Source organism: Cotesia glomerata, linkage group LG2 (genome assembly GCF_020080835.1).
Source record: "Cotesia glomerata isolate CgM1 linkage group LG2, MPM_Cglom_v2.3, whole genome shotgun sequence".
In the NCBI taxonomy this organism is placed as follows: domain Eukaryota; kingdom Metazoa; phylum Arthropoda; class Insecta; order Hymenoptera; family Braconidae; genus Cotesia; species Cotesia glomerata.
This window is the reverse complement of record NC_058159.1, coordinates 6,829,428-6,842,028: the sequence shown is the minus strand read 5'-3', so window position 1 is coordinate 6,842,028 and position 12,601 is coordinate 6,829,428. Positions and strand designations below refer to the sequence as shown.

General features: G+C 30.2%; 1 protein-coding gene across 8 annotated transcripts in view; it reads right to left on the bottom strand.

Moving 5' to 3' along the window:
• LOC123259381 overlaps positions 1–12,601 on the bottom strand; it is an 80,399-nt gene that overhangs the window by 14,177 nt on the left and 53,621 nt on the right. The gene's annotated exons all lie outside the window — the stretch shown is intronic.

Genomic DNA, 12,601 nt, shown 5'->3' with positions numbered 1-12,601 from the left:
CACGTCAACTAAAGAACGCCCGCAGTTATCTTTAAGGTTTATCAAACAGAAACTCTGCTGAGAAAATGACCCGTGTGCTTCGTTTTTGGTTCGATATACTGTACTGAGTCAAGTCACTCACACAGATTCTGATATGTCAATTGCTAATTTCAAATTGTAAATTGTAAATATTATCAATCTGGTCATTAATATGTATTTATGGAAATACCTAACCTTTTATGAGCTCCTGTTTTCCTTCCCACTCATCCTTTTTTTTTATTTATTTATTATTATGACATTGATTACGTATCTGAAGAAGTGTAATAGCAATTAAGTAAATTCATGATTTATTAGTCAGGTGTATATTTATATTAAATATTATCTGATTTAATTGAAAGGAAATAGGTTGTTCAATATTTCTTCAAGGTTTCTTTTTTATTTCGATTTTCAATCCTTGATTTTATTTTTTATTTGTTGACAAGATTCAAGAATTTTTATTTTAATTTCCTGATTGATATTTTTAAAATTCAAGTTTTTTGAAGATAACTTCAAAATTCTTCATTCAATTTACTCAAAATCTCATAGACTTTTTTTGCTTGAAAAGTTGCGTTGAATGCCGTCAAAAAAATCAAAATCAAACTACGCGTTCAAAAGATGTCACAATTAAATCGTTTATTTGAGAAACCCCATAAGTCAAAAATACTAAATTTTTCAGGAGAAGCAAAAAATATTTTTCTCGGTTAAAATTTGCATTAACATCATGAACCAATGACGAATAATAATAATGTTAGTATCTCGAAAAAATATTCGAGCATGAAAAAATTTAATTATTAATCACTACTATTCATAATAATGATTTGAAGTTGATTGACTTATGGGGTTTCTCATCAAAACGAACAAAATAGTAATAAAATCATTAATTTATTCATTTTTCTCCGTCAATCATTTATTATATTTTTAAAATAAAGTACAAAATATGTATTGGAACTACAATTAACGAAAATTATAATAAATCATCTATTTTTAATTTCTAATTAGTAAACTGAGAGTCAACAATAAAACAACATTTTAATTTATCACAATCTAACTTTATAAAACTGAAATTGCAGAAATTATTGAAATCAAAGTATTTAACAGTAAATTCAATATATTTTTATTTGATTATCATTAATTTCAGAATTAAAATCAGTTAAATCAGAGTGAACAATAAAACAACATATTTTTAATTTTAATCCATCAAGCGGATATTGTAAAACTCATTAAAATTCGAGTATTTAACAGTAAATTTAGTTTCTAATTATCTAATAATCAATCATTTTTAAATTAAAGTCAATAAAATTACACCAAACAATAAAACAATAATTTTATTTTATTTTTTTAACCCCATACTGCTAAAATGATTAAAATTTAAGTATTTTGCATTGAAATGAATTTTTCTACTCAGAAGAAGTTTTTTTGAAAAAGAAAAAACAAAAGGAAATTTATGTTTGGAATTTTAAAATTGAATGTTTATTCGAAAAACCCCATAAGTCACTGACTTATGGGGTTTTTCAACTGAACGAGATTTATATCGACCGATTGATTAGGTCTTGAACACGGATTTAATATTTTTTGGTGCTGGTATAAGTGAGGGGAAATTCAGAGAACCGAAAAATGCAATAAACCCGATTTCGAAAAAAATATGACTTATGGGGTTTCTCAAATAAACGATTCAATTTAAAGATTTTCAAAAAGGCTTTTTTGCACCAATTTTTGAATTCCTTCAATTTTTCTCAAAGTTTCTGCAGAAAAAAAATTCAAATAATTTTTTTTCTTCATTATGAAAAAAAACGAGGTTAAATATTGCAAAATTCATCCTTTTATCAATGAACAAACTCGGTCTGGCGATGTAGCAGCCTAGTTAATTTTATCAATAAATGGACGATCCAGTTTGTTTATAATGGTGATGATGTGTGGTGTGATTTAATGATAAAGTTTAAACGACGGTGGATGGTGGATTGTGGTGTATATTCTATACTAGGTCGGCTATGGCGCCATCCTCGATATCTGACGCCTACTCGTATTCCCTCTGGCATTACTCAGACATCACCGTAGCTATTCAGCGTGGGTTTAAGCCTCTCTAGTGTTGGTCTTAGTCTTGAGCACGTGGTTGATCGTCAATCGCGGATCAAGGACAGAATATGTATTATGGCATACAACTATAAGAGGAGAGTTTGTTCTAGTCGATTCTTTGGATCTCGGATGGGAGCTTAGGCTCTGATTGGATCTACAGCAACAACTTCCAAGACTGCTGAATTTTTCTCTTAACGCTCGAGGGATTCTGGTGGAATCTCCTCGAGGCATAGAGCAGGGAGCATGGAGTATAGAGTTTAGAGCAAGGAGCATCAGCCTCCAGCCAAACCAGAAGTATACGATCCAGTCTTGTTCTATCTATTTTATTCCGGGTGGACTCTCGAGACTTAACTCTTGAGTCTTGAGCAAGGCAATTCTATCCTAGCCTATCCTGAGCAAAGTGTGAGTGGATATGGAGCCGCGTATCTAAACTAGCCGACAGCGTGTCTAATGTGGTGCGTTAAATCGCTCCCAGCTGCGGATTTCTCTCCCGTATTCTGTATTCTCCTGCTCTCACGCTTCCAGCATCCAGCTCATCTTCATACTCTTCAGCCGCCATTCCATTTGCTCGATCCCCGGCACGAAAATTTTCTCTGTACGAGCATACGAGCAGAGTGCGTGACAAATAATTGCTGTAACCACCTTACATACTTCCATGACCACCACACACGTTAATTCCTATCTGGTCTCACACCGACCGCGACTCCGGAGTCCAACAGCCAATGGTACATAGTATATAGTGTGAATGACGAATCTTTTAATATTTTAAAATCAATTGAAACCGGTTTATTTAACTTCCTCTTTAAGGATATTTTTTTGGAATTGTTATTTTATTACTGTTGTTGTTATACTTTTTTTTTTTAGGTATTTCATTTATTTCGCCTCTACATTCTTTTATGTTATATGTTATTATTCAGGTGATTCAGCTCGACAAACATGCTTTGTTTTTGTTTAGGAATTGTGTAGTTTTATTTTTATTAAAATTTTATTATGATTTTTTAATTTCGGTTTAAAAAATTTATGTTTAAATATTTACAAAAATAATCTATGATCTTTTTTTGTCCACAGAAAGAAAAATTTCTTGACCGGAGAACAAAATTCTTAGCTCAAGAAAATTTTCAGGTGCCTGAAGAAAGACCAAAGTTGTGTTGGCCGAAGTAAAAATTTTTCTTGAAATTCTATTCTTGGTGGAAGTAATTTTTTCTTAATTCAAATTATTATAAATACTTGATACAATAAATTTTTATATTTGATCAAGATTTTTAGATACTTTATGGAAGCAACGCCACCTACTTCAGCTGAGAAAAAAATTTTCTCACCTTGAGAAAATTTTTCTCTTGAATATTTGATACCCATTTTATATTATTTTAGCGTGCAATTATACGTATTGAATGAAAAAAAATGATTCAATATTACTTGATCTTCCCATTTGATATATTAATCTATAAAAATATTAATGAAAATTTACTTCTATCGAGACATTTCATTTTTTGGAGCAAGAGGCTGAATTTTCTCAAAACAACAAGATTTTCTTGACTTAAATAAATTTTCTTGGATCAAGATACGTATTTCTTAAAGCAAGAGAATTAATTTTGTTGGAATAAGTGAAATTTCTTGTGTAAAAAAAAATTTTTTTTTCGCTTAAGAAAATAATTAAGAAGAAAAATATTTTCTTGGCTCAAGTGAAACTTTTTTTCTGTGTCTGGTATAATATTTCCTATAATATTTGATTAAAAATTAAAATTTGACTTTTTTTATTTAGATTCTTCTCAATTTTTGCATTAAAATTTATTATGATTTCTAAATTAACATTTTTTTTAGCAAATTAAAGTTAAAAAATAATTTATAATTTTTTAATAATTTTACTCAAAATAAAAATCCCAAATTTTTCCTCCTTGCAAAAAATGAAATAATAAAAAAATGGCATTCTCTCTCTAAAATAAAGCCCATAAGTGTAAATAAATGAAAAATATGTATCTGGTCTGAATAAGTACCCGATTAATATCATCATTGATAGTTTAATACCAGGTATGTATGTAATACAGTATTTAACCTCGGATATAGAATAAATAGTTGGATATGCATATAATAATCAATTGCGGTATAGGCATCTTGTCGTTGGGCTAACAGGCACTGAGCATGCGAGATTATGCATAGCAATGATGGGTGATAATGACACTTGCTTAACGGGTTTAGTGACCTTACCCCTTACCACACCACAGCTCAATAATTAAATGCTTTAATTTATAAATAAAAGTACTTTCCTATCCAATCGAATCGAATCCTACCCGTGTAGTCGAGATAAAACCGATAAATAAACCCAACTCTATGAGAACGGAAGTGAATTGAGCAAGATTTAGTTGTTTAATGTTAAATCGTATCGGTCTGCCTTCTACCTTCTACAAGTACGAGTACTCATACTCATGAAAGTTGATTCTGAACTGAAGGCTCTCCAGTGAATGAATCCAGGAAGGTAACTTGATGCAGTGTAAATGCTCTCTTCTATCCTGCAATTCTTGCATCGTTCCTTTGGCTTGCATTTCAGTCCTTTAACTTTACTTCTTTCATACTTCTTGCTCTTCACTATTTACTCGCTCATATTATATACTCGGTTGTAGTTGCTTTTTAACCAATCTCTCGGTTGCTATGTATCTCCGCATCGCAATGACAAATACTCCCGGAAATTTCGTTCACGCTGAACGACTCCACAAGATTTTATTTCATTGAAAAATCTTGATGATATATTATATTTTATTTAATATTTCATATTTTTCGGATTAGGGAATTTTATCTCTCACTTATCTGTGTTAATAAAAATTATCTTTCTAGTTTTTGCAAATAGTTTGCTCAAGACAAATTTAATCGCCGATGACTCATGCGATTTTAGATATGAATAGAAAAAGTTTACATTTGAGATAAATTATTTGTTTTTAGTTAAGTTTTAGATTAACCGATTAATTTTCAGATTTTTTTTTTGAATTGAAATTTTTGATTAAATATTATTTCAATAAATTATCGGCATAAAAAAAAATTTATTAAAAATAAATGAATAAAACATAAACTTTTTTTTTTAATAACTTACTGTTGGCCAATTTTCGTAAATATTATTTATATTTTAACCATAATTAAAATATATTTTAAACAATATGATATTTTTCATAACTAGATCTGTTATATAGCTTGAAATAAATTTAAAAAAAATTTTTATACACTTCAAAATTTATTTTTAATATTAATTATTTTCATGGGTGTAAAAAATTTTTATCCATAATTTTGTAATTAAAATATTCAATATACAACCACTGCACAAACTAAAAATTAAAACTACCTATAGTTGAAGTAACTCCGAATATAGTTACTCGAAAACTAACGGCCCGAAAATTTTTTTAGCAAGAATTCCAGTGATTCACCTGTCTAAAATACCTTTTCCATTGCTCACAGCAATTTTCCCCATTGTCTGACTTTCCGGAAGATTTATTGCCGTTCAATAAGAACGGTCCTTTCAAACCCAGCAGGTCTACAAAGAAGACTCAGAGAGGCTCGAGACTTTGATCTATAGAGCCCCGAAAGTAAGAGTGATGAGAGAGGATTAAGCCATCGTGGAAATAGTCGTAGACCACAACCCAATTTGAGATAGTAATTAAGCTAGCAAGAACCGTCTGAGGAGTAATCGCGTGTTTGAAAGTATCTCAAGGCTGAAGTAAAAGTCGAGGTCGGGAAAAAACAAGCTATTGTGTAACGCAAAGATCATTCAAATGAATCACCTTCTTCATATTACATTTTCTCGTTCTCGGTCGTATATTATGAGTTAGTTAGGTATGAATGGCCTGATGACGGGGCAAAAGCTGTTGTTGAAATTCGTGTGAAAAGCGAGACATGGAAGAATTATTATCTTTACTAAATATTTTAAAAATTCATCAAATTTTCATTTAAAGTTAATGATTTTTTTTTTTCAATCTGTCGTTTTATCAACATAAATATTTTTTTTTTTAATTAATAACTATGTAGACAATATCTTTTATTACAATAATTTTTCTGAATTTTCTAATTAAAGATCCTTTATAAGAATTAAAATCAATCTTTATAAAACACTAAAAATGTAATTGCGCGCTCGCTTAAATTCTAAACGAATAAGAAATCAGGGTCTATTTTTTTACGAACGTTCGGAATTTCAGGTACATCTATTTTTTCGGTATCGAGAATTTCGATACTTAGCTAAAGGGATAATAGGCTTTAAATCTCCCGATAAATTTATTTCTAATGATTATTATATATCAATTCAATTGTTTTTGCACCCTCTACAAGGGTTTTAGACCAAACAGTTGATTAGTTTATTATTTTTTTAGAAATTTGGAATTTTCAAAATTACATCCTCGCGTTTTAGTTCTCAGAAGATTTTAGGCTTTAAAACTCTCGATAAATTTATTTCTAATGATTATTATATATCAATTCAATTGTTTTTGTACCCTCTACAAGGTTTTTAGACCAAACAGTTGATTAGTTTATTATTTTTTTAGAAATTTGGAATTTTCAAAATTACATCCTCGCGTTTTAGATCTCAGAAGATTTTAGGCCTTAAAATTCTCGATAAATTTATTTCTAATGATTATCATATACCAATACAATTGTTTTTGCATCCTCCACAAGGTTTTTAGGCCAAAGAGTTGATTAGATTGTTATTTTTTTATAAATTTAGAATGTTCAAAGTTACATCCCCGCGTGTCAATAAATTTACAAAAAAATCTCACACACAGTAAAAAATTTTTCGTCATTGTGTAAAGTGTAAAAATTTTTGTGTTGAAGATTGCACTCTAGTGTGTAGAATTTCACATTTTCATGTGTTGATTTAAAACACTAGAATGTTGAATTAACATTAGTTTGTGTAAAAACAGTCAGTAACACAAATATTTGTGTTAAATTTGACGAAAAATTTTTTACTGTGCAGAAAAAAAAATTGATTCGAAAGAATAAAATTTTTTTTTTATGGGCTTCTATTAAAACATGACGGAAAATGATGAGCGATCTAAAATTAATAAACGGATGTTGATGTTGATGTTGTAGTTACTAGTTGCTAGTTAGTTTGGTGTACTGGCAGCGTTGATAATCATCCACCGGAAAATACACGATATGATAGCTCGAGATTAGTGATAGGAGTGTTAATGACTCAGGGTGGAGAGAAATAAAAGATGTGTAGATACGCGATATGTAATATAAATAGCAAGACCACCCGTGCAGATAAATCCATGTCTTGTATGTATATAATATCATACACATAGACATACATACACATGGACGCTCGTAATTTGGAAATAAAGAGGAAGTGGCTCGTACATTGTAGCAAATCTGGTTTTTAAAAAAGTAAGAGTAGATCAACAAAACGTTGCTCTGAGATCTTGCTGTTGCTGTTGGGTGAACTGTAAGTAACTCTCTGTGAATAAGTGAAGCTGCATGAGGATGAGGAATAGAGCAAGTAGAGGAGATTGGACAACAAATACTGAATAAGAAAGAGGCAGAGGACATTTCTTGGTTCTGGCTCGAAATCAACTCTTTAAACTCTCGGCACGCCGAGGTAAATGGAGATTGCGCGAGTATATGTCCTAAGCCTGTCTCGCAACTCTTGCTTAATTGACGCTGAGATCCTCCTGGATGGCTCATGCCTCTACCCTGCTCTCTTCTCTCTTCTCTGGCACCGGCTCTTCGCTGCTCTAGTACAGTAAGAGCTTGCTTTTCTCTCCACGTTGTTCGCCGTCCAGAATGGACTCTTCTATTCTTCGGGTCTCATTCTGTCTTCCATTCCTTCGCCCAAGAGGCATACGGGTAATATATCGCGCCACCGCCAACAAGTCCCTAGTCCTTTTCCTATCCCAGGAGGAGCTCAAGAAAATACCTATATCTATGCTTACTCTGAACTTCCCCGGATTCGCTCTGAACCAAAATATTCCTACACAGAAAAAAAGGTTTACTTGAGCAAAGAAAATATTTTTCTCCCCAATTATTTTCTTGAGCGAAAAAAAATTTTTTTATGACACAAGAAATTTCACTTATTCCAACAAAATTAATTCTCTTGCTTTAAAAAATACGTATCTTGATCCAAGAAAATTTATTTAAGTCAAGAAAATCTTCTTGTTTTGAGAAAATTCAGCCTCTTGCTCCAAAAAATTTAGTTCTTGATAAAAGTAAATTTTCTTGTCTTGAGAAAATTTCTCTCTTGCTCCAAAAAATTAAATGACTCGATAAAAGTAAATTTTCATTAATATTTTTATTGATTAACATATCAAATTTGAAGATCATATAATAATAAATCATTTTTTTTCATTCAATATGTACCGCACGCTAAAATAATATAAAATGGGTATCAAATATTCAGGAGAAAAATTTTTTCAAGATGAGAAAATTTTTTTCTCAACTGAAGTAGGTGGCGGTGTTTCCCTAAAGTATCTAAAAATTTTGATCTAATATAAAAATTTATTGTATCAAGTATTTATGATAATTTGAATTAAGAAAAAATTACTTCCACCAAGAATAGAATTTCAAGAAAAATTTTTACTTCGGCCAACACAACTTGGGCCTTCCTCCAGGCAATTTCTGAGATATTAAATTTTTTTTGCATCCTTTTAATATTATTAAGAATGTATTTTCTTTATTGAAAAATTACTCGAATTTTTTTTTAATTCAAATGAATTTTTTCGTCTGTTTATTTATTATAAAGGATGTTGATAATTTTTTATTAAAAAATTAATAAATTCAAAGAATTTATTTTAAAAAATACTTTTCAAAAATTATAATTTAAAATAAAATAAAATCTCAAGTATTTTAACGAATTTTTTTTTAAATTAAATTTATAATTTTTTACTCGGATACTTTTTCACCCCGACTTATAATTTTTATTAAACTTTCCAACTATCCACATAGAAAAAAAATTAACTTGAATCAAGACGAAAAATTTTTGAATCAAGTAAAATTTACTAAACCCAAAAAGAATTTTTTAGCTTAAGAATTTTTCTATTTAAATCAAGAAGATGTTCTTAAAAATTATTTACTTAATTCAAGTAATTTTTTTTTTTGTGCACCTTTTAAATGCGAGCAAACGTCATACGGAAGTGATTATTCATGTATTTGAATAAATCTGAGCTGAAACTAGTACGCTGGTGAAGGAAACCGGGCAGAGTGACGTAATTTATTCGGTACATGATGTATGTCCGGTGTCGAGTCGCATCGACGCTCACTGTTACTATTACTATGATAGTTAGTATAGACTGTATATAATAGTAGTATGGATGAGTCTCTTCTCTCTTCTTTCAGCGTGAAACAGATTAACTATCCGGAGTACCGAGGTACTGAGAAAGATAGAGAGGATTGCTGGCAGTGTACTGGCGGCCCTTGCTATTGCGTGCGTGATTAAACTACGTAAATCACGTTAAGCGTCCTGGCATCTCTTAATTAATCATTTAACGCCACTTTGTCGCTTGGGTTAAATCCTCCTCGAGTCTACAGAGTGTATTATACGTAAATAGTACGTATGGATAAGAATTTTTTAAAAAATATCTATTTTATTTTTGTAGATTTAATGATATGATAATAATTATTTTTGAGAAAATAATTACTTTATCGGGCCTGGTTGATTGCAGAGGGCGAGATGTGAGTAAATTCGACGTAACATCTCTATACTTATTGCAGATAGAAGCCCAAGCAAACAAATTCTGGAGAAGAGGGTGAAGTGCACCTGCTATGCCGGTTAGTGGTATCTCCGGAGCTGGTAGCTGGCAATCCCGCGGCGCTATTACCCACAAACGCGTCGCGGCGTAATTAATATGCTCGAACTAATAAATTGGAATTTATACACGTCGGGAGACGGGTCGGACTTTCTGGAGGAGGGAGATTGCTAGGGTGTAGATTCAACTATAACTTAAACTCGTTCTCGTTCGATAGGCAGCCGTTCTGGTGGAGGTAGATAGATCGCTCCTCCTTGCTGAAGAATTTCCTCTAGGCAGCTATAACTCTCGGGTGCCTGCATATTAATACTTTTTAATTGTTTCGGAAGAGGTTTAACCTTTAGGCGAATGCTACTTTGCATCAAATCAACCTACCGCTTGTTTTATTGCTTTTATTTTTAAACTTTTGCGGGTTTATTATTGTTATAATAATGATGTTTTTTGGATTTTTTTTTATAGTGATATTTTGTCTAAAAAATCAAAATTATGAAAAAATTGATTACACAGAAAGAAAAATTTTTTGACTGAAGAACAAAATTCTTGGCTCAAGAAAATTTTCAGATGCCTGAAAAAAGACCAAAGTTGTGTTGGCCGAAGTAAAAATTTTTCTTGAAATTCTATTCTTGGTGGAAGTAATTTTTTTTAATTCAAATTATCATAAATACTTGATACAATAAATTTTTGTATTTGATCAAAATTTTTAGATACTTTAGGGAAGCAACGCCACATACTTCTTCAGCTGAGAAAAAAGTTTTCTCACCTTGTAAAAATTTTTCTCTTGAATATTTGATACCCATTTTATATTATTTTAGCGTGCAATTGTACTTATTGAATGAAAAAAAAATGATTCAATATTATTTGATCTTTTCATTTGACATTCTAATTAATAAAAATATCAATGAAAATTTACTTCTATCGAGATATTTAATTTTTTGGAGCAAGAGAAATTTTCTCAAGACAAGAAAATTTACTTCTATCAAGAACTAAATTTTTTGGAGCAAGAGGCTGAATTTTCTCAAAACAACAAGATTTTCTTGACTTAAGTAAATTTTCTTGGATCAAGATACGTATTTCTTAAAGCAAGAGAATTAATTTAGTTGGAATAAGTAAAATTTCTTATATCAAAAAAAAATTTTATTTTCGCTCAAGAAAATAATTAGAAAGAAAAATATTTTCTTGGCTCAAGTGAACCTTTTTTTCTGTGTAAGACCTTTTGTATAGAGAATTTAATTTCCTATAAAAATTGTTTTTTTATCATTTTTTCATATCTTCAATATTTCGCTCGGAATAATGATAATAATAATAAAAATGATAAACTTTTTTTATTTTTCGTTTTTATATAAATATTTTTGCGAAAATATTGAAGATATGAAAAAATTGATCTTTCTTTTATAGAGAATTGAATTTCCTACAAAAAAGATCTCATCATTTTTTTTTGTATTTTTCATATTTAGGCAAAAATAATGATAATAATAGATAAATTATTGTTTTTTTTATTGAATGTTAATATTACAAGTTGAGCTTGCGGAGGCTTTAAGTGACCATAATAGTAATTGACGTTGAGAAGAGGCAGAAACAAATGTATTAAGTAATTTCCACAAACAACGAAACCCCGTAGAAAGGTATTGTATAGGTGTATGGCGGAGGATGCGAAGCAAGAGTAAATTTGAGCTCTGAACTGATGGAATAAGAAATAAGACGGGCAATAATAAAAATCCATCTGGTGATATTGTCGGGAATGCAGAAAGAAATAATGGAGAATCTAGTTAGAGGTTATTAGTCGGGTTGGAATGTTTTGATGGGGTGATGATCGAGGCCACCGGCCCCATAGATCGTCACGGGCTTGCTCTTTCTGCCGCTGATGATGCTCCATGGACTCTTTTTCACGAAATCATTAATAAGACGCACGACGATACCGCGACGTCGATGACGACAACCACGACCAGAACATTCGACGTAACACATCACTTTTAGTGTACATTATTTGTCTTTTTCAGACTCTAGGGTCACCGACACCCAAACGACACATTACAACCGGCGACACTTAGTGTCGTACGTTTTTTGTCAGTTCCTGCTATTTTTTTTTTTTTTTTAACATTCGCGGTCTTATTCATACACTCCAATCACATCACCAGTTAAGTGCTCAGTTACTCTACAGTACCTCTATTCTTTATCTGGTCAATTGTCTTTAAATATTCAATTACATCACCATTATTATTACTATTATAAATTCTAAATAGCAAGAAATTATTTAAAGATTTGTTAGTATTTATTAACTCAATTTTTAACATTATATAATTTAATGATAAATTTTTATCAGTAGTTGTTGAATAATTTATCAATTAAAATTTATTAACAGTTAATAAATCTTTAAAGGAGTGATTTGTTAGTGAAATCATGCATGTAATTTTTTTTAAGACTGTCTGAGTTATTTAAAAAGTTCTAATAATTTTTAGTTAATTTTGTTATGAATTTGTAAATGTTTTTTTCTTTTAGTAAAAATATTGCTCACCATCTGAGTGTGTAACGGCAATAATTTTAAAAAGTTAACTCACCTGAAACAGAAGAAAAAAAAAACATTAATTTTTATTCTTTATGAAAAAATTTAACAAATAAAATAAATAATTATAAATTAGTGAATATTTTAATTAAGAGTTTAAAAAAATTTCTTAGACTAGATAAATTAATAAATGTTTTCTAAAAGTGTATAAAAAATCTAAATTTCCGATTTCTGACAAAATATTTAAAATATTTAGTGTGTAATTTTAATCTTAAATAATTTACTCATGATATAACCG